General features: G+C 35.9%; 1 protein-coding gene and 1 non-coding gene across 4 annotated transcripts in view; one reads left to right on the top strand and one right to left on the bottom strand.

The window, feature by feature from the left end:
- Positions 1 to 24,915, bottom strand: part of AGBL1 (AGBL carboxypeptidase 1) — a 947,782-nt gene that overhangs the window by 835,069 nt on the left and 87,798 nt on the right. The window lies entirely within an intron of this gene.
- LOC123574979 (small nucleolar RNA SNORD74) lies at positions 18,618 to 18,688 on the top strand. The gene has a single exon (XR_006700152.1). It is a non-coding gene; the product is annotated as a small nucleolar RNA SNORD74 (small nucleolar RNA).

Raw genomic sequence — 24,915 nt, 5'->3', positions numbered from 1 at the left:
CATATTTACTAATAAATTAAGGTGCTATCATTTCTGCATTTATATTTATTTTTCTAAAAAAATACATTTTTTAATATTTAAAAATCTTTTTGACAGAGAAATGTGAAATAAATTAAGTAGAAAATTAAAATCTCTTTTTGTTGCTTATGCGTGCTTTCAGTAGAGATGAATGGAATGGATGCATAATGGACAGATCACTAAATAAGATTATATGTGTGTGTATATTTCTATATAGTCGTGATCATACTATACAAAGTTTTATAACCTGTATCTGCATTTTTCACCTATAGTATATTTTCAGCACTGTATTATGAATCGCAAATTTTTTCCTGGCATCTGATTTTTAATGACTGAATAGTATTTGATTTTTCATATATACCACTACTTACTTCATGAACACGTGCTGTGGTTCAATTTTTAAATTATTTCTAATCTTTTAGTATTAGAAACGATGTTGTCACAAATATCCATGTATATAAATGTTTATTTTTAAATAAGAGTTTTAATAGTGAAATTTCTGGGTCAAAGGAATTAAACTCTTTTATAGCTTTCAATGTACACAGACAGCTTTAGTGTATGAACAGATCTGTTTAATCACAGCCTCAATACAGGTCAGGTTATCATTTTTTTAGAATGGCCCACGTGACAGACAAAATTTACATGTGCACATACACACACGTATGTACACTGCATTACTGGTTTCATGTTTTCATTAAACTAAATAAGTTTATAAGATTTATATTTTACTATTTATATATTATTGAAAACATTAATATATGTAATATATTTATATAAATAAATGTAATGCTCCATTTTATGTAAAATTATATATACACTATTAAAATGATCTATATTTTATATATAAAATTATAAAAGCATTTTACTATAAATTTATAAATAATAAATGTACATTATATGTTTGCATGTGTGCGCATGTGTGCGCATGTGTGCATGCATGTGCACATGTGTGCACACGTGTGTGTGCGCATGCGTGGATGTGTGTGTGTGCATGCGTATGCATGTGCATACATGTGTGTGTTGGGGGGTGCAGGGGTGGGGGACACAGGATCTCCATCTGCCGCCCAGGACAGAGTGCAGTGGAACAATCAAAACTCACTGGAGCCTGGAACTCTTCAGCTCAAGCGACCCTCCCACCTCAGCCTCCTAAGTACCTGGTACAAAGGCACATGCCATCACACCTAGCTAATTTTTTTGGGTTTTTTTAGAGACAGGGTCTCACTATGTTGCCCAGGCTTGGTCTTATACTCCTGACCTCAAGCAATCTTCCTGCCTTGGCCTCCTAAAGCTCTGGGATTACCTCACCCAGCCCATGTGTTCATATGTTATTATAAATAAAATAAATTACTTCCTCAATATTAGGTAATAATAGAGGAAGATTTCTCAACATATTTAAATTTTAAAAGTAATAGAAACATTTACAGCAGAGGCAAGTGAAGGATGCCTGACCCAGGATTTCTCAGGCCACTCTGGTAGAGATTTCTGTCATTCACAACTGTTGGAGTTCTTTCTCTTTCTACTTCAGAAAGACCAGTTGTTCTTGATAACAGCATCATCCCTGGCTTGTTATAAATTATTGTCATTTTAGTTGCATTAATCTCTTTAACTTTTTCTTCTACATTCAGGGTTATCATTACAAGCCTTTACTCTCTCTGTCACAAATTAACTCTTTTGCTCTATCTATTCTGCTTCTAGTCTGTTAATTTCATTTAAAAGCAGAATTTGTGTTCTCAATTTCTCTCTTTTTTTTTTTTTTTTATTTTGAGACAAAGTTTTGCTCTTGTCGCCCAGGCTGGAATGCAATGGTGCAATCTTGGCTCACTGCAACCTCCACCTCCCAGGTTCAAGTGATTCTCCTGCCTCAGCCTCCCAAGTAGCTAGGATTACAGGCGCCTGCCACCACACCTGGCTAATTTTTTTTGTATTTTTAGTAAGGAGCGGGATTTCACCATGTTGCCAGGTTGGTCTCAAACTCTGACCTCAGGTAATCTACCTGCCTCAGCCTCACAATGTTTTATAACCTGTATCTGCATTTTTCACCTATAGTATATTTTCAGCATTGTGTTATGAATTGCAAAGTGCTGGGATTACAGACGTGTGCCACCACGCCCAGCCTGTGTTCTCAATTTCTGTCTTCTTCAGTCATCTTTCTTATCAGCTCATTCTGTTGTTTTAGCATCCTACCCTTTGGATCTTGAGTCACTTAATTCGTGATATCCTGAAATTCTTCTACACTGCAAAGCAGTTGTAGGAAATTTGCATTTGTTTCTCGGGTAATGTTTTCCCCAGCTTAAATTATTCATCTGTCTTTTGTATACCTTCTTGCTTATCTCTTCTAGAGCGGTTTTGCCCCTACATGGTTACTTTCTGTTAACTAGGACAGTCCTTTCTATGTATTTTATTCATTCTGCATAAATGTGGTAAAATTATTTGTTAGTCCGTGTCCATGTTCTTTGATACCTTATTAGCTTCCCCTCAGATGTTCGGTTGGAGGTATGGGTATTGTAAGTTATGTCTGTCTTTACACAGCCTGAGTAAGTTATATGTCTTTTATGCAGCCTGTAGGAAGAGGAGGAGGGAACCCAGGTGGGCCAGGAGCTGGTTATGGTGCATTTACCTAGGTAGAATTGCCAACATTTTAGAAAGTCAATCCAAGACACAGCTGTACCAAACAAACAAAAATAATTTTTAAAAAATTACACAGACATGTGTTATTACTTTAACATAAAATATGAAGAAAAGATGTTTATTTGAAATCATACATTATTATTTGCTATTTACTTTCTATTATATAAATGCTAATATTTAAACAACAAAATAAGACTAAAAGTGGCAGTTAGTAATTAATAGTAGGTATAAATAAATATATGTGAGAAAAATGTAATGATAATTTTATAAGTTTTTTCTATTCTTTAACAGAGTAATTTATTTAAATCTTTTTAATTATCTTGGATATTAATGAGATGCTATATATTCATCATGCTATATTAATATGTATTTTTAAGGTGCATAATACTTTTAAAAAAGAGAACATAAACAAAACTAATTAAAAATGTATTATTACCACTATGCAATGAAAAATAAGTTTCTTTTAGTCCTATGAGACATAGGAAAATTATAATCTTTCTATTTACTTCTCTAATGATACGTCTTTCAAATGCCTACACCCTTTAGGACATCCTTCTTTTATGTAGGCAAAACTGACATAGCAAATATAACATTACTTTGTCTTGCAGCTCTGCTCTCATTGAGCCTATGTTACATGGGTGCCTGGTGTCAGTCCAGCATGGTAATGTCAAGGTGATATATATCCTCTCTACAAAAGCATTTGCGCCTGGACATCTTAGTCGGTTTGTGTGTTGCTATAAAGGAAGACGTGAGACTGGGTAATTTACACAGAAAAGAGGTTGATTTTGCTCATGGTTCTGCAGAAGCATGGCACAAGCATCTGCTTCTGGTGAGGGTTTCCAGAAGCTTCCTCTCATGGCAGAGGTGAACAGGAGCCAGAATGTGCAGAGATCACCAATGGTGAGAGAAGCAGCGAGAGAAAGAGAGAGAGAGAGGAGGGAATTGCCAGGCTCTTTTTAACAACCAGCTGTCATGGGAACTAATGGAACGAGAATTGACTCACTACCATGAGAACAGCACCAAGATGTTCATGAGGGATCCATCCCCACAATCTAAATGCCTCCTACCAGGCCCCACCTCCAACACTGGGGATCCAATTTCAACATGAGATTTCGAGGGGTCAAATATCAAACTATAACAATAGAATACTTAATATTTTATTTACTGGCAAAAGCAGGCTTTTAGATATGTAGGATTAGTTTTCACCCCAAAATCTCCACCCACTTTGTATCTACAGGCTTGTTACCATAGACCAGTTTGCTGCCTGTCCATCAGGTCTTTTGCATAAATTCTGTGTGTGCATAAGTTCTTCAGATCTAAAGTGGCCATGATTTTAAAACACAAAGTTAAACTTACCTCAGGGAAAATGGTTTTAAAGCACAGAAGTCATCTAAACTTATGAAATCAACATTGTACTCTAATAAATTACACATTTAGTAAGGAAATTAAGAAAGTTCTGTTTAATTTGGTTGCCCTTTTCATTGACATTTTCTGAAATCTGAAGCTCTTATTTCCAAAAATTGCGTCTTTTTTCCATATAATTGTCACAACCTAAAACTATTCACATACCATTAATTTATCCTTTTCTAGGATACTTAATGTCTCTTCAAAGATCAAACAGCTTCAGAAAAACAGCATATAAAACTCTGTTTTACTGTACTCTTTTTTCCCCCATTCTCATCTTCAATGTATTTCCAAATTAGAAGAGATTTCTTCTTGTCTCACACTTTGAAAATAGTTTACTGCAGGCCAAAGTTTAAAAATCTTTTCTGTGGCCAGCAACAGTATATCAAGATGTACCATCTTGTAGGCACATGTCTAAGAAGCTATCACTTTCCATTTTTATAAAGTCAAACGTGTTGTTAATTGCTTCTGCATGTTCTGAGGAAACTTCAAAGTGACCAGGAACTTTTATTATGAAAGCCTCGATCCACAAGTAAGCAAATCACACCCCTTTTCAGCAGTGTTGTGTTCAAGATGTGCAAGACATTTAGCAGGTAATATCTTTTATTTCCTTTAGTAAAAAGTTTATAGGCTGAATAGAATTCGTTACAATCTATATTAGTTATGTCTGCCAAGTCTGCAGATAGATGAGCAAAGTCTAATATGAATTTGGACAAGATTATCAACAATCTTTTGTTTTATGTTTTCTGTAGCTCCTTTAAAATCTTTACAGAAATAAAAATGATGATTTCAAACTCATTTTTCACATCCAAGAGCTAGGGGAAACTTTTTATTCCTGACACATTATTCAATACTAAAGAAAGCATGATCATTAATAAGAACTGACAGGATCAGCTCTATAGTGTGAGGGGCCAACAGATCAGTTACCAAAATTTCCCCTTTTTGTCAACCACAGAGTATTTTAATTACAACCTCTGAATCAGGAAATGTAAGTTCCTCGGTTTCACAGAAGAGTTACAGAAACAATACGACAACTGTGTATACATTCATGCCATGTGCCCAAGCTAATTCAGTAGCCACTATTTTCAAGCATTAGTATCATCTGAAAGATGAAGAACTTTAAATTATCTTAGAAGTACTTGTATCTTTTCCTAATCTGGGCCTTTCTGTACTATATTGATTAGAAATGCCTTGAAGAAATGCATGTGGATGATGCTTTACTTAATTTCCAACCCTGAATGCCTGACGTTGCAAGGAAATAAAGCAATGTAAAAGGAAGTAGCATTTTGAGCAAATGCTTAGGGAAGATGGTGACTTCAAATATCAATACAGATAGCTATATTTGCCAGCCAAAGGACAGGATTTGCTACACCTTGGGATACTGCATTGGTTGAACAGTGAAAGTTGTAGTTGCATGTGACCTGTATATCATCTGGACAGTTTAGAGAAGGCCTCTTGAGGGATGAAGGGTGGTATTTATTATTAAAATTTGTTAAATTCAATGCATTGTTCTGGGCCCTGATATGCATTATACCACTTAAATCTCACTACAGCTCCATAGGACAAGCACTATTATACCTGTTTTTAAGGTGTAAAAACTGAGGCTCAGCAGCATTAAGAAAGTTGGTTAGGGTCAATGAAAGAGAGGGAGCCTACTCTTGAACCCAAATCCATGGCTTCTGACCTAATGTTATTTTCAGTAGTTTGAGGGGCTTTCAGTACATCTTCGTTCAAGTCCTGGAATCCCAGAGAAGGTGATGGGGCAGGGAAGTTTCAAGTCAGAACTCCAAAGTTTTAACTATAGCTTCCAACAAGGTGGCTCTTATCTGTGCTGTAGTTTGGAATTTCATATTATAATTCATTTGAAAAAGTAAGCAGGGATCTTCCCCTTTAAAAAATCTTGTAAAGAAATCAGCCTGTAACAATGTAAAGCAATGTCTTTCCTTCTCCCCTACCCTTTTTTAATTGCTGATACTATGTACAACCTTGTTAACCGATTTGTGGATGTGGGTGTGTGTTGGTTTTCATTCCCACGTGTGAGTTTGCAGCATAGTTTGTATATTTTTGCTTAAACACAAAAACGAAGATGCAGTTACAAATGCTTTAACTTTGTTTGCTGTAGCATTAGTATCAATAATAGGCTAATGTCCTCAATTATTAATGGAAATAAGCATAGCCTGGGGCTGGCTGACTTGAAAAAGCAGTGTGCATTGTATATTGAAAAGAGTGTGGAATTTAGAGTCACACTCTGCCTTGAACTTCATTCTGGTATGACCTTGTGCTTATTACCAAATTTCTCTCAGGCTCTGTTTCCTCATTTGTAAAACAGCAACATAAAAACCAACTTCAGAGTGATGTGAAAACTAAATAAGAGAATGTACATAAAAAGATCTGACACATTTGGGGTTGCTAACTGATACTCCATTTTTATTGGTATTGATGGATTAAATTCTTGAAAGTAATGATAGCCTCTGTGAGATTTACCTACAGAGGCCTTTGTGGCAGCCAGAGCGCTCCGTGTCAGCCTGGCCCTCGGGAACAAAACAGCACTCCCATAGCAAACATTTTGACAGGCCCACAGCAGGTTTGCCCTCACGTTTAAGACTACACTTGAAATGGTGGCTTGAAAGTCCTGGAGCATCCACAGCACAAAAGAACGATCTTTACACTGACACTGAATTCTCCATTGTTCACTTTTATTGATCATGACATGAGGTCCAGAGACTCGTGTTGGAATGCATGACATTTTCTTTTTTTTTTCCTTCAACTTTTAAGTTCCGAGGTACATGTGCAAGATGTACAGGTTTGTTACACAGGTAAACGTGTGCCATGGTGGTTTGCTGCACAGATCAACCCACCATCTAGGTATTTAGCCCAGCATCCATTAGCTGTTTATCCTGATGCCCTCCCTCCCCATGCCCCGCCCCCTGCAAGTCCCAGTGCGTGTTGTTCCCCTCAATGTGTCCATGTGTTCTCATCATTCAGCTCCCGCTTATAAGAAAGAACAGAATATATTGTATTTTCAAACCCATTTTGGGGGACAGCAAATACACCTTCTCCCAAAGATGTCAACGAATTCAGTTGTTCAAGTTTTGGACACCCATAAATCAGTGCTAGTGATGAAATCCCACCCTATAGGAACTACTTAAAAGATAATTTTCAAATCAAAAGTTGACCTTGAGGGGAAAAAAAACAATTTTTTTAGAATCCCCTTTTTAAGAAACTGGAAATTATTTTAAGACTCCCTTTTTAAGCTGTTTGCCCCCTTGAGACCAAAAAAAAAAAAAAAAAAGAATAGAACGTGTGTAAAAGTCCATGGAAAATCAAAAGCCTCTTAACAATTGCCTTCCAAAATACACTCTTATATTTCTGCTTTAACAAACAGAATTTTTTATATTTTATATTTAGCCGGGCGAGGTGGCGGGCGCCTGTAGTCCCAGCTACTCCGGAGGCTGAGGCAGGAGAATGGCCAAAACCCGGGAGGCGGAGCTTGCAGTGAGCTGAGATCCGGCCACTGCACTCCAGCCCGGGCTACAGAGCAAGACTCCGTCTCAAAAAAAAAAAAAAAAAAAAAAAAAAAAAAAAAAAAAAACAGAATTACTATTGACCTTATGACTAATTATTCAATGAACTCATTTCAGCCTTCACTGCGACACTGATGAGAAAAAGAATACTAGTAGTATGCTACCTTGGAATGAACATTTGTCCCCACTACAAACAAAATTTAAGAAGTCAATATTTGGGTTCTCCTAACAATAGAAAGAAAAATCAGCAAGTTAAATTTTTTAAAAGCAATTTTCTTTGCATCCCTTGGAAATCACATCTCTATCAATAAGAAGACTTTATAACACTTTATTTCTTTCTGTCTTAAGGAATGTGTAGCCAGCTTATGGCTGTGGCGAACTGCAGTTGTAATACCCATGGCTACCAAGAGATGGTGATGGGGCACACCAGCGCTCAGGATTAGTGGGTGGCTGCCATCTGGAACTGACTCATGTTTCTTTGCCTCATTGACTCTTGATCTTGTTTCAGAATGATCATTTTCCACGTTCCCTCTTACCCTTTTATATTTTAGTTCTGTAGTTTAATTATTTAATTCCATAACGGCATCATCTAATTGAGGGACCTTGGTATTAGCTCTGGAAAGCATTTTTGGGGGATTCATTTGGCCTGAAACGCCACATAAAACGTGATTTTATTATGTGTGATGAGGATTACTATGATTAGGGTGGACCATTTTCAAAAACAAATTAGTTCAACGTCAAGGAAACAGAGGCCTGACGCTGGCTCTTTCCTCTTTAGAACCCTTGGGCTCCAGTAAAACCGTCCACTGCACATGTTTTATTTATTTATTCTAGTCATTTAATCATTTCTGTTTTTAAATTTGAGGGAAAAAGTCATCATGCTACAGCATGGTGTAGTTAAAATGGATTTGCATAGGACATCAGGAGACCTGGAGTCTTCTCTGAGCTTTTCTACCCACTATTTACTTGTGTAAATTATAGGAAATCACCTATTTTGGACTCATTATGCCTGTTTATAAAGCAAGGGTATTGGATTGAGTATCTTTTACTTTTTCATTTGCATAAAGCATTTAAAGATTCTATGGAATTAAAAAGCTTACTGCTATGTCATAGAGTCAAAAATTGTTTTATTTACCCTTTAGAAAGTCTCCTAGAAATATTCAAACTGCGGCCGGGCGCGGTGGCTCAAGCCTATAATCCCAGCACTTTGGGAGGCCGAGACGGGCGGATCACGAGGTCAGGAGATCGGGACCACCCTGGTTAACACGGCGAAACCGCGTCTCTACCAAAAAAATACAAAAAACTAGCCGGGCGTGATGGCGGGTGCCTGTAGTCCCAGCTACTCGGGAGGCTGAGGCAGGAGAATGGCATAAAACCAGGAGGCGGAGCTTGCAGTGAGCTGAGATCCGGCCACTGCACTCCAACCTGGGCAAGAGAGCCAGACTCCGTCTCAAAAAAAAAAAAAAAGTAAAGAAAAAAAAAGAAATATTCAAACTGCAAAAATTTTAGCAGTTTCCTGAGAAACAAGAATGGAACATGCCAAAGTAAAATATTTAGCAAAAATTTTAGCAGTTTCCTGAGAAACAAGAATGGAACATGCCAAAGTAAAATATTTAGAAGAGTCTCTGATAGCCAGAGATGGGACAGAGGCACAGTAAACACTGGAGAAATCCCCTATCCCAGAGAAACAAGAACTCAAGGTCAAAACCACGTAAGAATCTTTTGGACAAGCATGAGTTTGATTACCTTCCTCCTTAGCAAAGCTGCATATGAGAACTCCTCGAGGTTTGCTCTTAATCACACACACATGAGAATTAGCCATGATGGGGAGCATCATGTCAGTGATACTGAAATAAAATAACAACATCTGTTGCTATGGGTATATACCCGTTCCACTACACTCCTTCTCCAGGTTGCCACATGTAAACTGCTAAAATTGTACTACTAGGGTTTCCTTTTGCTTCTTTTATTCTGACCTTAGAGATCCTCCTATAAAATATTTGAGTGGAGACCTATATCAAACTCCAACATAATTCAATGTGACTTATTAATTAAAACTGAGAGAACAGCTCTGCTTCTGCAATGCTGAAAAAGCAAAGAAAACTATTCTTTAGTTCAAAAAAAGGAGGTAATCGATTTCCTGAATATTCAAGGGGTAACTTCTTGTGAAAGAGAGTAAATGTAATTTAGAAAAAAGGAAATTAATTTGGAAGTACTTTATTTTTATTCTTGAGAATATTCTAGGGGCCATTTGGGTCTATAACACTAGACCAAAGCTGTCATGAGACCATAAATCTAAGAATATACATAACTGAATATCTATATATAGAGAGAGAAATATATAGTTAGAGACTTTGTGGGAGACAGTGAACAGCAGACAGGATGTAGCAGAAAACTGAAACATTCAAGCTGTAAACAAACACAAGGAATTTCCCTAGCATGCAAAAAACCCAAGATGACAAAGGGAAAGGAAGAGAAGGGAAAGGGAAGAAGAGAGGAAGGGAGGAAGAGGAGCAGAGAGAAGTAAAGGAAACAAGGGAGAAAGTGGACAAGATATAGAGACAAGACCTTGAATTGGTTTATGCCTTTCTCTCCCATTACCAGCCATCTCAAACATTACCTTATATTAATATCCAACCAATTATTTGTCCCACCGAAACCAGCCGTTTCTTGCTTTATGCATTTTCTAATGCTTTTATTCTCTGCTCAAAAAACCCTTCTCTATTTTATTCCCTTCCTTTCTATCCCCAACACTGACAAGTTAAATCTAGTTCATCTGTCAAAACTCCCCTCAATTCCTTTTTGAATGAATGAATGCATGATCTAATTACTGATGATGGTGGTGTTAGTTACAATGCATTTGCCTGTAGCCACACAATAAAAAAGAATATATTTTAGACTAGATAGTACTGAAATTATTTTCATTTTACTTTTTATAATTATAAAAGTAATTTCTAATGTTATACAAAAAATAAAGTTATTTACTCCCCACCATTCAAAATAACTAGTTATTGGTATCCTTCTTTAAATATTTTACTGTGCATATTCTTTAAGATAAAGAGAACTTTTTTACTTTTTTGACTGACATATTGACTTATTATTGGCATGCAATAAGTTATACACATTTAAAGTGTGCCACTTGATGAGATTTCATGTATGTACCTTTGAAACATCACCACAATCTAGATAATGAATATCAATATCCTCCTCAAATTTTCCTCATTCTTCTTTATAATCCCTCCCTCCTACTCCATATTTACCTCCAACCCCCATCTCCAGACAGCCATTCATCTTCCTTTTCTCACCATAGTTTATTTTACATTTTCTGGAATTTAATACAAATGGTATAATACAGTATATACTTTTTTGTCTGGCATCTTTCACTCAGCATAATTATTCTGAGATTTATTCATGTTACAGCATATATCAGTAATTTTCTTTTTTTATTGCTGAACAATATTCTGTTGTATAAAAGCATTACAGTTTATCTATTCACCAGTTGATAGATGTAAGAATTGTTTCCAGTTTTTGGCTATTGCAAATAAAGAATGAAGAAATGAAGATTTATAAATGAGTCTTTGTAAGGATATATGCTTTCATTTCTTTTTTGTAAATAAATACCTAGAACAGGAGTGGGTGAATGATATGATAGGTGTGTGTTTAATTTTTAAGAAACTGCCAGACTGTTTTCCAAAGTGGTTGCACCATTTCTCCATTCCCACCAGCAAAGTGTGAGTGTTCGTGTTCTTCTTTGCCAATTCTCGTGATGGTCAGTCTTTTAAATTCTAACCATTCTCAAAGTATATAGTAGTATCATATTACAGTTTTAGTATGCATTTCCCTAATTAATTCTGATGTTGAGCATACTTTATGTGCATATTTGCTATCTGTATATCTTCTCTAGTGACATATCTGTTCAAATCTTTTGTCGATTTTTAATTGGATTTTTAACTGTTCTTTGTATATACAGAATACAACTTTTTTACAAGGTACATGATTGGCAAATAATGTCTCTCAGTGTGTACCCTGTGTCTTCATTCTCTTAATAGTGCCTTTTGAGCTACAGAAGATTTTAATATTGATAAAGTTCAGTTTATCAATTGTTTATAAATTGTGCTTCCACTGCTGTTATATAAATAACTTTTACCTAGCTGAAGATCACAAAAGTTTTCCTCTGTGTTTTCTTCTAGAAATGTTATAGCTGTAGGTTGCACATTTAGGTCTACTATCCATTTTATATTCATCTTTATGTTGTAAAGTATAAGCTGAAATCTGTCATTTGCATATGGATATCCAGAATTTCCAGCACCATTTATTGAACACACTATTATTCCTCCATGAAATTTGCCTGTGCCAAAAATTAATTGTTCATATGCATGTGGGTTTATTTTTGAAGTGTCTATATTATTCCATTAATCTATCTTGACGCTGATACCCCATTATCTTCCATACTGCAGTTTTATGATAAGTCTTAAAGTATTCTTTGTCCTCCAATTTTGTTCTTTGTTTTTCAAATTTGCTTTGGCTATTCTAGGTCCTTGGCTTTTCCATATGAATTTTATAATCAATGTATCAGTTTCTACAACTTACAGAAAGCCTTCACAATTTTCACTAGGAATGCAATTAATCTATAGATGAATTTGAGGAAAATTGACATTTTGCCAATATTAAGTCTTCTGAACCATTACCTCTAGTTATCTGTTTATGTCTTCTTTCATTTGTTTCAACGTTGCTTTGTAGCTTGCAGTGTACAGGTCTTTTGCATCTTTTGGCAGATTTATCCCTAAGTTTTTACGTTTATATTGCTATTGTAAACTATATTATTAAAAAATTTCAGTGATTTATTTCCAATAATTTGTTTCACTATGTAGAAATATAATTGTTTTGTATGTTACCTGGAACCTTGGTAAACTCACTTATTAGTTCTTGTAATTTTTTGTGTATAGATTCTGTTGGAATTTCTACAAAGATAATCGTCTGCAAATAGTTTTACATCTTCTTTACCCAGATGGATGTCTTTTAGTTCTTTTCCTTGCCTTATTTCACGAACTAGAATTGCCAGTATAATGTTAAATAGATTTAATGAGAGTGGACATTCTAGTTTTGTTTCTGATCTTACTGGGGAAGCATTCAGTCTTTTAACCACGAAGCATAATGTCACTTAACAATTTTATAGACGTGATTTATTGAGAAAGTTCCCTTCTATTTCTAATGTATTGAGTTTTTATTGCGAAATGGTAGATCTTGTCAAATGTTTTTTCTGGGTCCATGGAGATAATCATATATTGTTGGGTTTTTTAAATTTTTTATATAATAAATTATATATAATGATTTCTACACATTAAACCAGTCCAGGATTCTTGCAACAAATATCACTTGATCTTGATCTTGTATATATTGTCGATGTCAATTTACTAAAATTGGGTTAAGAATGTTTGCATCTCTATTCTTAAGAGATACTGATTGGAAGTTTTCTTTCTTAATAAGTATTTGCCTGCTTTTGGTATCAGGATAATGCTGGCTTCATTGAATACGTTGGAAAATATTGTCTCTTCTTAAATTTTCTCTAAGAGTTTGTAGAGAATTGCTATTATTTATTTTTAAATTTTTGGTAGAATTCATCAAGGAACCCATTTAAACCTAGACTTTTCTCTGTGGGGATAATTTAACCATACATTCAATTTGATTACTAAATATAGGGCTATATAGGTTACCTTTTTCTTCTTGGGTGAGCTTTGTTAGTCACGTTTCTCAAGAAATTTTTCCATTTCATCTAAGTTGTCCAATTTATTGGCACAAAGTTGTTAGTAGTATTTCCTTATTATCCTTTGCATATTTACAGAAATTGTAGCAATTTTGCCTCTCATTTCTGATACTGGCCATTTGTGTCTTCTTTTTTTCTTATCGGTCTGGATTAGATTTTTTTTTTTTTTTTCTTTTGAGACAGTCTTGCTCTGTCGCCAGGCTGGTGTGCAGTGGTGTGATCTTGGCTCTCTGCAACCTCCAACTCCCTGGTTCAAGTGATTCTCCTGCCTCAGCCTCCTGAGTAGCTGGGATTACAGGCACATGCCACCACGCCCAGCTAATTTTCTTGTATTTTTAGTAGAGACAGGGTTTCACCAGGTTGGCCAGGATGGTCTTGATCTCCTGACCTCGTGATCTACCTGCCTTGGCCTCCCAAAGTGCTAGGATTACAGGTGTGAGCCACCACGCCCAGGCTGGAATGGAGTTTTATCAATTTTATTGATCTCAATAAATCAACTTTTGATTTAATTGTTTATTGGTTTTCTATTTGCAATTTTATTTCTTTCTATTTTGATTTTTCTTATTTCCTTCATTTTACTTACTTTAGATTTCAATCTTCTTTTTCTCCTTTCTTATGGTGGAAGCTGAGGTTGTTGATCAGAGAGTCCATCTTTCTTCTTTTCTAATATATGCCTATCAGTCTATAAATTTCCTCCAAGAATGTGGCATCCCAGAGATTTTAATATGCTGTACTCATTTTCATTCTGTTCAAGATATGTTCTAGTTTCTCTTTTGATTTCTTCTTTGACCCATAGTTCCTTTAGAAGTACATTATTTAATTTTCAAATTTGGGGGACTCTTACAGAAACCTTTCTGTTGGTGATAATTTAATTCCCTTGTGGTCAGAGAACATACTTTTTATCATTTGAATTCTTATAAATTTGTTGTGACTGACTTTATGGTTCATAATATTATCTACCTTGGTAAAAATTCCATTGTAGTTGAAAAGAATGTATATTCTGCTGTAGGTGGGTAAAGTATCCTATGAATATCAATTAAGCCACATTAATTGATAGTGTTATTTAAATCATCTATATCCTTACTGATTTTCTCTCTACTTATTCTATCAGTTATTCAGAGAGGGTTATTAAAATCTCCAACTAAAGTCATAGATTTATCTATTTTTCCTTGCATTTCTATCAGTTTTTACATCAATTATTTTGAAGCTCTGTTATTAGGTACATAAACATTTAGGGCTTTTATTTGCTCCTAATAAACTGACCCTTTACTATTATAGAATTACTTTTTTTATACCTGGCAATATTCTATGCTCTGAAATCTACTTTATTTGGTATTAGAAAAAGCTTCCTAGCTTTCTTTCGATTAGCATTAACTTGATATATCTTTTTCATTCTTTTACTTTTAACCCACTTCAGTTTTTATATTTTTATACACAGCCCTGAGTGGAGAGACTTCAAGATGGCTACTTGGAGACACCCAGGGAATCTCTGAGGCATGGAAGGAGAGGGAAGGTAAGCATCTGGCCTGGCCAGGACTGAGAACAGCTCGGTGTCAGAAGAAACTCCCCAGTGCAGAGAAAAGGTTAGCAAAAGATCCCCGGGACTCCAAATTCCCACAGACTCCTGCAATCCTAGCCACAAGAGAGACCCTCAGCCCTCATGGTCCCTGAGACTAGTATATGAAGCTGCCTAGAGTTCATGCCATGGCATTGTTCCAGAGATGTCGTTCATGCTGGATCCCACACACTCCCCAGACCCAAGCAGCTGCAGCACACAGTCATTTTAAGAGCCCAGTCCCCACCAGATGACATCCTGCCCTGGGGCCCAACAGCCCCTGAATTTCCATATCCATGGAGCCCCACTGATATTTCCTCATGTCAACCAAGAAGTCTGGCTGGACCCAGCATTGCAGCCAGGTCTCCAGCATTCTAGCCCACGCGGTGTCCTACACCACAGGGAATGGCAGTGCAGTGCACCGGGGAAGCTTTCTCCAGGACAAAGGGAGCTGAAGCATGTACTCCCCAGAGCCTGAGAGCCAACTTCCTGGGGCTGCTGCCACTGACAGCAACCCTGCATCCCCAGACACAGACACTGTGAGCATGTATGTGCTTTCAGCAGGCTTGCAGACTGGTCTGTCTGGGAGCCTTCCCGGGGCCTGAGGACAAGCCTGTCCTCACCACTGCCACCACCATGACCACATCATCTAGGGACCTACACATCAATATTGCTTGCCTCTTTGGGTGCTTATGTGCATCATCAGCAGGCTTCAGGACAGGTCTGCCCCACCTGGCATCACTCTCCGCACTAGCACCGTCAGGGAACTTGGAGATTAATCTGCTCTACCCACCATTGACCTTACTGGAGAGATAGACTCCAATACAATGACAGTTGGGAACTTCAAAACCCCACTCTCCGCATTGGACAGATAATCTAGACAGAAAATCAGCAAAGAAACATTGGATTTAAACTGCACTTTAGAACACATAGACCTAACATTTATAAACCATTTCACCAAACAGCCACAGAACACACATCTTCTCATCAGCACATGGAGCATTCCCTGGGATAGACCATATGCTAGGCCACAAAATGAATCTCAGGAAATTTTAAGCATCAAAATCCTATCAAGTGTCTTTTCAGATCACAATGGAATAAAACTAGAACTCAATAACAAAAGGAAATTTAGAAATACGTGAAATTAAACAACATGCTCCTGAATGGCCATTGGGTCAAGGAAGAAATTGAGAAGAAAATTTTAAAAGTCTTGAAATAAATGAAAGTAAAAATACAACATACCAAAATCTGTGGAATACAGTAAAAGCAGTGCCAAGAGGCGAGTTTATAGTAAAAAAATTGCCTATGTCAAAAAAGTAGAAAGATTTCAAATAAATAATCTAGTGATGCACCTCAAGGAACTAGAAAAACAAGAGCCAAACCCAAAATTAGTAGAAAGGAATAATAAAGATCAGAGCAGAACTAAATGAAATAGAGACTAAAAAAATACAAAGGATCAATGAAATGAAGTTTTTTAAAGATAAATAAAATAAATAAACTGCTAACTAACAAAAAAGAGAGAAGACCCAAATAAATAAAATCAGAAATGATACAGGAGATATTACTCCTAATACCACAGAAATACAAAGAATCATACATACTATTATGAACAACTATATGCTGGCAAATTAGAAAACCTAGAGGAAAATGATGAATCCCTGGATACATACAATCTACCAAGACTGAACCAGGAAGAAATAGGAAGTCTGAACAGACTAGTAATGAGTACAAGATTGAATGAGTAATAAAAAGTCCCCCAACAACAACAACAAAAAAAAAACTCAGGACCAGATGACTTTACTGATGAATTCTACCAAACTTATAAGGAAGAACTAATACCAACTTTTCTCAAATTATTCCAAAAAACTAAAGAGGAGGGAATTCTTCCTAACTCATTCTACAAAACCAGCATTACCTTGATACTGAAACCAAACAAGGATAAAACAAAAAAAGAAACCTATAGATCAATATCCCTAATGAACATAGACGCAAAAGTCCTCAACAAAATATACCAAACAAAATACTAGCAAACCAACAACACACCAAAAAGATAATGTACCATGATCAAGGGGGATTTATCCCAGGAGGCAAGGATGGTTCAACATACACAAATCAATAACTGTGACACATCATATAAACAGAATGGAAGATAAAAACCATACAGTATTCTCAAAAGATGTAGAAAAGGCATTTGATAAAATTGAACATTCCTTCATGATAAAAACTCTTAATAAATTAGGCATAGTAGAAACAAAGTAAAACATAATAAATATAATAAAAGTCACATGTGACAAACCCAGCTAATATCATAATAAATTGAGAAAAACTGACAGAATTTCCTCTGAGAACTGGAACAAGACAACAATGCCCACTCTCACCATTCATACTCAACATAGTACTGAAAGTTCTAGCCGGAACAATCTTTAGCAAGAGAAAGAAATAAAAGGCATTTACATTGGAAAACAGAAAGTCAAATTGTCTCTCTTTTTATATGACATGATCTTACATATAGAAAAACCAAGACTACACCAAAAAACTCTTAGAACTGATCATGGAATTCAGTAAAGTCGCAGGATACAAAATCAACAAACAAGTATCAGTAGTATTTCTATACACTAATAAGAAGCTAGCTGAAAAATAAATCAAGAAAGCAACCCCATTTACAATAGCTACAAAAAATAACAAAATGCCTAGAAATAAATTTAACCAAGAGGTGAAAGACCTCTAGAAGGAAAACTACGAAACACTGATGAAGAAATTGAAAATGACACAAACAAATGGAGAGACACCCATGCTCATGGATTGGAAAAATTGATATTGTTACAATTAATCTTGAGACTATACTACTCTAAAGCAATCTACAGACTCAATGCACCCCCCATCAAAATACCAATGACAGTCTTCACAGAAATAGAGAAAAACTTCTGAAATTCATATGAAACCACAAAAGACCCAAAACAGCCAAAGCAATCCCAAGCAAAATGAACAAAACTGGAGGGATTACACTACCTGACTTCAAAATATACTACAAAACTATAGTAACCAAATCAGTATGGTACTGTCATAGAAACAGACATACAGACCAGCAGAGCTGAACAGAAAACCCAGAAAGATATTCACCTATTTATAGCCAATTGATTTTTGAAAAAAGCACCAATAACATGCTTTGGGGAAAGGACACTCTCTTCAATAAATGATGATGGGAAAACTGGATATCCACATACAGAAGAATGAAACTAGACCCCTATCTCTCACCACATACTGTAGCACACCAACATGGCAAAATTATACATATGTAACAAACCTGCATGTTATGCACATGTACCCTAGAACTTAAAGTATAATAATAAAAATAAAAAATAAAAAATAAAATAAAATTTTAAAAAAAAATCAATACAAAATGGATTAAAGACTTAAATAGAAAACCCAAAACTATGAAACTAATAGAAGAAAACACTGGAGAAATTCTTCAGAACATTGGTCTAGGTAGTGATTTTATGGCTAAGATCTCAAAAACACAGGCAACAAAAACAGACAAATGGGACTACATTAAACTAAAAATCTTCTGCACAGAAAAGGAAGCAATCAGCACAATGAAGAGACAACCTGCTGAATGAAAAAACAAATTGCAAACTTTCTGGCAGGGGACTAATAACCAGAACATACAAAGAACCCAACTCAATAGCAAGAAAACAAATAATTCCATTAAAAAGTAGACAAAGGCTTCTTATGAAGCCTATGTTGGTAGAGACATCTGAGAGTATTGACTAATGCCAACAGCTTAAATGGGGAAAATAATAATAATAAAGTAGCCAAAGGATCTAAATAGACATTTTTCAAAAGAAGACATACAAGTGGCCAACAGATATATGAAAAACTGCTATCACAAATCATTAAGAAAGCACAATTGAAAACCACAATGAGATATCATCTTGCTTTAGTTAGAATGGCTATTATCAAAAAGACAAAAAATAACAGATGTTGGCAAGGATGTGGAGAAAAGGGAACTTGTATACCCTGTGAGTCAGAATGTAAATTTATACAGCCATTATAGAAAACAATATGGAGGTTTCAAAAAAAACTAAAAATAGAACTATCATGCAATCCAGCAATCACACTATTAAATATTTAACCAAAAGAAAGGAAATCAGTATATTAAAAAGACACCTGCTTCCCGTGTTTATTGCAGCACTGTTCACAATAGCCAAGATATGGAATCAACCTAAGTGTTTATCCACAGATAAATGGATTTTTAAAATGTGGTCTATATCCACAATGGAATACTAGTCCACCATTAAACAAGAACGAAATCCTGTCATTTGCAGCAACATGGATGGATCTGAAGGTCATTATGTTAAGTGAAATAAGCGAGGCACAGAAAGACAACTACCACTCACATTTTTCTCAGTCTGAGTGTCTGAGTTAAAAAGTTGATCTCATGGGGGTGAAAGTCAAACGATAGTTACCAGAGGCTGGGAGTGGGGATGGGAGAAGAGAAATCAGTTAATGTGGGTACAAACACAGACAGAAGGAATAGGTTCCAGTATTCAATAGCATAGTGAAGTGATGATGGTTAACAATGATATATCTTTCAAAATAACTAGATCTGAAATATTCCCAACACAAAGAAATGATAACTGTCCAAGGTGATGGATATCCTAAACACTCTGATTTCATTACACATTGTACGCATGTATCAAAATATCACATGTGCTCCATCAACATGAATAATTATTATATATCAATAAGAAATTTTAAGTGTGTTTCTTATATGCAGCACAATTTTAATTTTTTTATTTCAATAGATTTTTGGGGAACATGTGTGATTACATGAGTAAGTTCTGTCCAAGGTGATGGATATCCTAAACACTCTGATTTCATTACACATTGTACGCATGTATCAAAATATCACATGTGCTCCATCAACATGAATAATTATTATATATCAATAAGAAATTTTAAGTGTGTTTCTTATATGCAGCACAATTTTAATTTTTTTATTTCAATAGGTTTTTGGGGAACATGTGTGATTACACGAGTAAGTTCTTTAATGGTGATTTCTGAGATTTTGGTGCACCCCTCACCTAAGCACTGTACACTGTACCCAATGTGTAGTCTTTCATCCCTCACACTCCTCCCACCCTTTCCCCGAGTCTCCAAAGTCCATTTTATCATTCTTATGCCTTTGCATGCTCATAGCTTAGCTCCCACTTATGAGTGAGAACATGTTTGTTTTTCTATTCTTGAATTACTTCACTTAGAATAATAGTGTCCGATTTCATCCAGGTTGTTGTAAATGCCACTATTTCATTCCTTTTTATGGCTGAGTAGTATCCCATGGTATATTTATACCCCAATTTCTTTATCCACTTGTTGAATGGTGGGCATTTGGGCTGGTTCTATATTTTTGCAACTGTGAATTGTGGTTCTTATATACAGCACAATTGAGTCACTGGTTTATCAATATGATTATATATTTGCCTTTACATAGAGTATGCAACATTGACATCTTATTGGTATGGTTAGGTTTAAGTCTACATTCTTGTTAATTTTTTGTCTATTTGTGACACCTGTTCCTTAATCACCTTCTCCTCTTTTCCTGCCTTCTTGTGGATGAATTGAATGTTTTTATAACAATTTACCGTCTTGTTAATTTATTAGTCATAACTCTTTACTTAACTGTTTTAGTGGTTGCTTTAGTATACATTTTCAAATTATCACAGTCTATCTTTAATTGTTAATGTACCATTTAATACGTAAGACAATTATAATAGAATACTTTCATTTCTCTCTTCTTGATCTTCATGCTCTTGTTGTCATATATTTTAACTTTACAAAAAATATAAATTCCAGACTACATTGTGATTACCTTTATTTAAATACTTAGCTATTTTTAAAGAGACTAAAATAATAATCTAAAGTCAAACATATTTACTCATGTTACCATTTCTAGTGCTCCTTGGTCTTTTGAATAGCTACATCTTTCCACCTGTATCATTTTCCTTCTGCCTGAAGTTTTCTTTTAATATTTCTTGGCATGACAGCCTGCTGTTGATAATGTCTTCTAGTTTTTGTATGTCTGAAAAGTCTTTATTTCATCAGCAGTTTTAAAAGCTATTTTCATTGAGCACAGAATTCCACACTTTAAAGATGCTGCACCATTGTTTTTTCACTTGCATTGTTTCCAATGAGAAATTTGTTGGATTCTTATTTTTGTTTCTGTGTATATAATGCATCTTTTTTCCTTTCCTGGGTGCTTTGAAGACTTTTTTTTTTTTTTTTTTTTTTGGTCATTGGTTTTGAGAAGTTTTTTGTTTGTTTGTTTTTATTTTTGTGGAGACAGTCTCGCTCAGTCACCCAGGCTGGAGTGCAGTGGTGTCATCTCGGCTCACTGCAACATTCATCCACCTGGTTCAAGCAATTCTCCTGCCTCAGCCTCCTGAGTAGCTGGGATTGCAGGCATGAGCCACCACGCCCAGCTAAGTTTTGTATTTTTAATAGAGATGTTGCTCAGGGTGGTCTCGAACTCCTGAGCTCAGGCAATCTGCCCACCTCATCCTCCCAAAGTGCAGGGATTACAGACGTGAGCCACCACACCTGGCTGGTTTTGAGAAGTTTATGATTTTCCTTGGAGTTGTTTCTTTCATGTTTCTTATGTACATGGTTTCCTGTGTCCCTATCATTTTTTTGTATTTCAGAGATTTAAGCCTTTATTTCCTCAGATATTTTTTTCTGTCCCTACCTATCTCTCCTCTCCCCAGTGGCTCAAATTATATGTATTGGGCTGCTTGAAGTTGTCCCATAGTTCACTAGTGCTCTCTTCTTCTTAAATCTCTTCTGTGCGTTTCATTTTGGAAATGTGCTGTTTCTGCATTTTTAAGCTTATCTCTCTTCTGCCACATCTAATTTTCCTTAATTCAATCCAGTGTGTTTATCTCTTACACACTGTAGATTTCATCTCTAGAGGTTCAATTTGGGTTTTTCTTGTATCTTCTATGTCATTACTTAATTTTTGAACATGTGAAATAGAGTTAGAAGAGCTCTTTAATGTTCTTGCCTAATAATTATAACATCTATCTCAGTTCTGGTTTTTTGATTGAATAAATTATCTCCTCATCATGGATAGTACTTTCCTGTTCCTTTGCATGCCTGATAATTTCTTCTTGGATTCTCCACATTGTGACTTCTACCTCATTTAGTGAATATTTTTGTGTTCCAATAAATATCTGAGGCTTTGACTTGGAATGCAGCTAATTTACTTGGAACTAGTTTTACGATTCCAGGTCTTGCTTTTAATATTTGTTTGACAGGACTAGAGCCCTGGTCTAGAGCTAACGCTCAGTCTAGAGGTAACAATAGTAAACTCTTTGTATTCATGGATTCCCCACACATGGATTCAACCAACTGTGGATCAAATATATTTTTTAAAATTGCATCTGTGCTGAATATGAACAGATTTTTCCTTATCATTATTCCCTAAACAACAGAGTCTAACAACTTATTTACATAGCATTTACACTTGTAGGTATTATAAGTAATTTAAAGATTTAAAAGCATACAGGAGGATGTGCATAGATTATATGTAACTATTGCAATATTTTATTTGAAGGACTTGGGCCTCCACAGATTTTGGTATCTACAAGAGGTCTTGTAACATATCCTCTATGAATATCGAGGGATGACTTTATTCCTCACTACTGAGGCAAAATCCTGTATACTTTATCCAATGTCCCATGAGTCATGAGGTCTTCCAGTCTGTCTTTCAGAACCAAGTACTATTTCCAGTCCTGTGTGTGTGTCAGATATCGTTCCCTCCATTTCCTTCAGGTGGTCTTTCCTTGGCTTTGTCTAATTTCCCTATAAGCATGTTTGCATATCCAGCTAAATACCTGAGGGTAATCCCTGCAGATCTCCAGAGTTCTCCTTCTGTGCAGCTCTCTTTCTAGTACTCTGTCCTACAGATGTTATGCACCTTGGTTTCTCCAGACCTTCAGCTCTGTCTCCCAACTGCTTCTTTAACTCAGGGAGTCTGCTGGGCTGCTAGTGGGTTCACTGTCCCTGCACTGCAACCTAGAAGCTCTCTAAGACAATGAGCTGGGGGAATTTAAGAACTTATCTCTCAGGAATCAAGACCTTTCATTGCCTAATGTCCATCAACATTGGTTTATATATTTCATCTCTAGTTCTTTTTTTTAAGGTGGAAACACTCTAATAGCTTAGTAGACAATAGAAGAATAGGAATATGTAATTCTCAAAGAGGAAATAAAAACAGAGAAACTCATAAAAATATCCAACTATCCAATAATCAGAGAAATGCAATTTAGATCAAGACAGCAATCTCACAAATCAAAGTAATAAAAATTTAGAAAAATGTTAATATTTATTGCTGGTGAGGATTCAATTAAATGGACATTCATATGCTGCTGGGAATGTAGATTATATCATTCTGAACTTTGAGACTTACTTTTTCTAGCCAATATTTTATCATAAGCTGCTTCCCACAACAAATATCATTCCTAACCTATTTTTGTGTGTTGCTTCATAATATAATGTGGAAATATATCACTTTTACCAAGCATTCCCTATTATTGAGCTTTTTCAGGTTATATTATTTCCAATTATAAATAACACTGTGATTGATATTTTTGCACATAAATTTAGTTCACATTTCAAAGTGATTTTTATAGGGTTTTTTTGTCTTGATACATATGACTCATTGTTTTCATGCTTTTTTGTCTTTGCTCTTGCTTCTGCCTCTGTCTAGAAGGTGGTGCTCTTATAAAATTAACATCCAGAAATTCCTTCCCTATTTCAAATCGAAATCTGCCCTCTCAGTGAGTTCCTCCTTGCTAATTCCTGAGCAGACTGAAATTCTCCCTCTTAAATATCCCCCCATGATCACATTTATCTTATTTGTTTACATGCTAATGTGCGCATGTATCTACAAGTTCCTTGAGGGCAAGGACTGTGTCTTTTCAACTCAAGCCCACAAATCTCTGACAATACTAAAAGCCCCACAATACTACTGAATGAATCAATGGATAGTTAAAAGAGTGCAACTCAGGCAAACCAAAACAACAGTGTTCATTCATTCAACTGGCATTTATCGAATACCTATGATGCACCATGTGAAAGAAACTCAGACCTGATTTATACTAATTCACTCCTTTTAAATAACCATTTATTGTTCTCTAGTCATTTTTCTCATTAGCTTTGTTGAAGATGACTAATGATCACATAGAGATCTAATATTAAAATAGCACTATAATTGAACTTAGAAAGCTTTCAATCTGTCCTCATTGTGCAATCTCTGCCTAAACTTTTAAAAGCAGCTAGCTTTCCATGGCTATACATCTGTGTGATGGCCTCCTTTTGACCCTTTCCTTCTCAGTCAACTGAGTTGGCTTGTCTCTGCTAAACAAGCACATCTCCAGACACTGCACCCACTCACAACCTCACAGGAAAACCAGAGTGTGTTTTCTTCCCCCATCTGCTTTATAATTTGTGGTGCCTGAGTGTGGAATCGGTCCCTGAAGAATTTAGAATTCTATTAGAAATATCAGTTCCTGGGCCAGGCACGGTGGCTCACACCTGTAATCCCAGCACTTTGGGAGGCTGAGGCAGGCAGACTGCCTGAGGTCAGGAGTTCAAGACCAGCCTGGCCAATATGGTGAAACCCTATCTCTACTAAAAATATAAAAATTAGCCAGACATGGTGGCGCGCATCTGTAATCCCAGCTACTTAGGAGGCTGAGGCAGGACAATTGCTTGAACCCGAGAGGCAGAAGTTACAGCAAGCCAGGATCATGCCACTGCACTCCAGCCTGGGTGACAGAATGAGACTTCATCTCAAAACAAAAAAAGAAAAAAGAAAGAAACTAAAAGAAAAGAAAAAAAGAAATAGTAGTTCCCTCAAAGTAAAAGGTGAAACAACAAGAGTCCCTCCTGATAAGAGTCTTTCTGTCTTTCTGACCTCCCCCCAGTTCCTCAAACTCCTTTTCCTCCATATTTGTAGGTGGTTA

Source organism: Macaca fascicularis, chromosome 7, assembly GCF_037993035.2.
Source record: "Macaca fascicularis isolate 582-1 chromosome 7, T2T-MFA8v1.1".
In the NCBI taxonomy this organism is placed as follows: Eukaryota; Metazoa; Chordata; class Mammalia; order Primates; family Cercopithecidae; genus Macaca; species Macaca fascicularis.
This window is presented reverse-complemented; position numbering and strand designations above follow the sequence as displayed.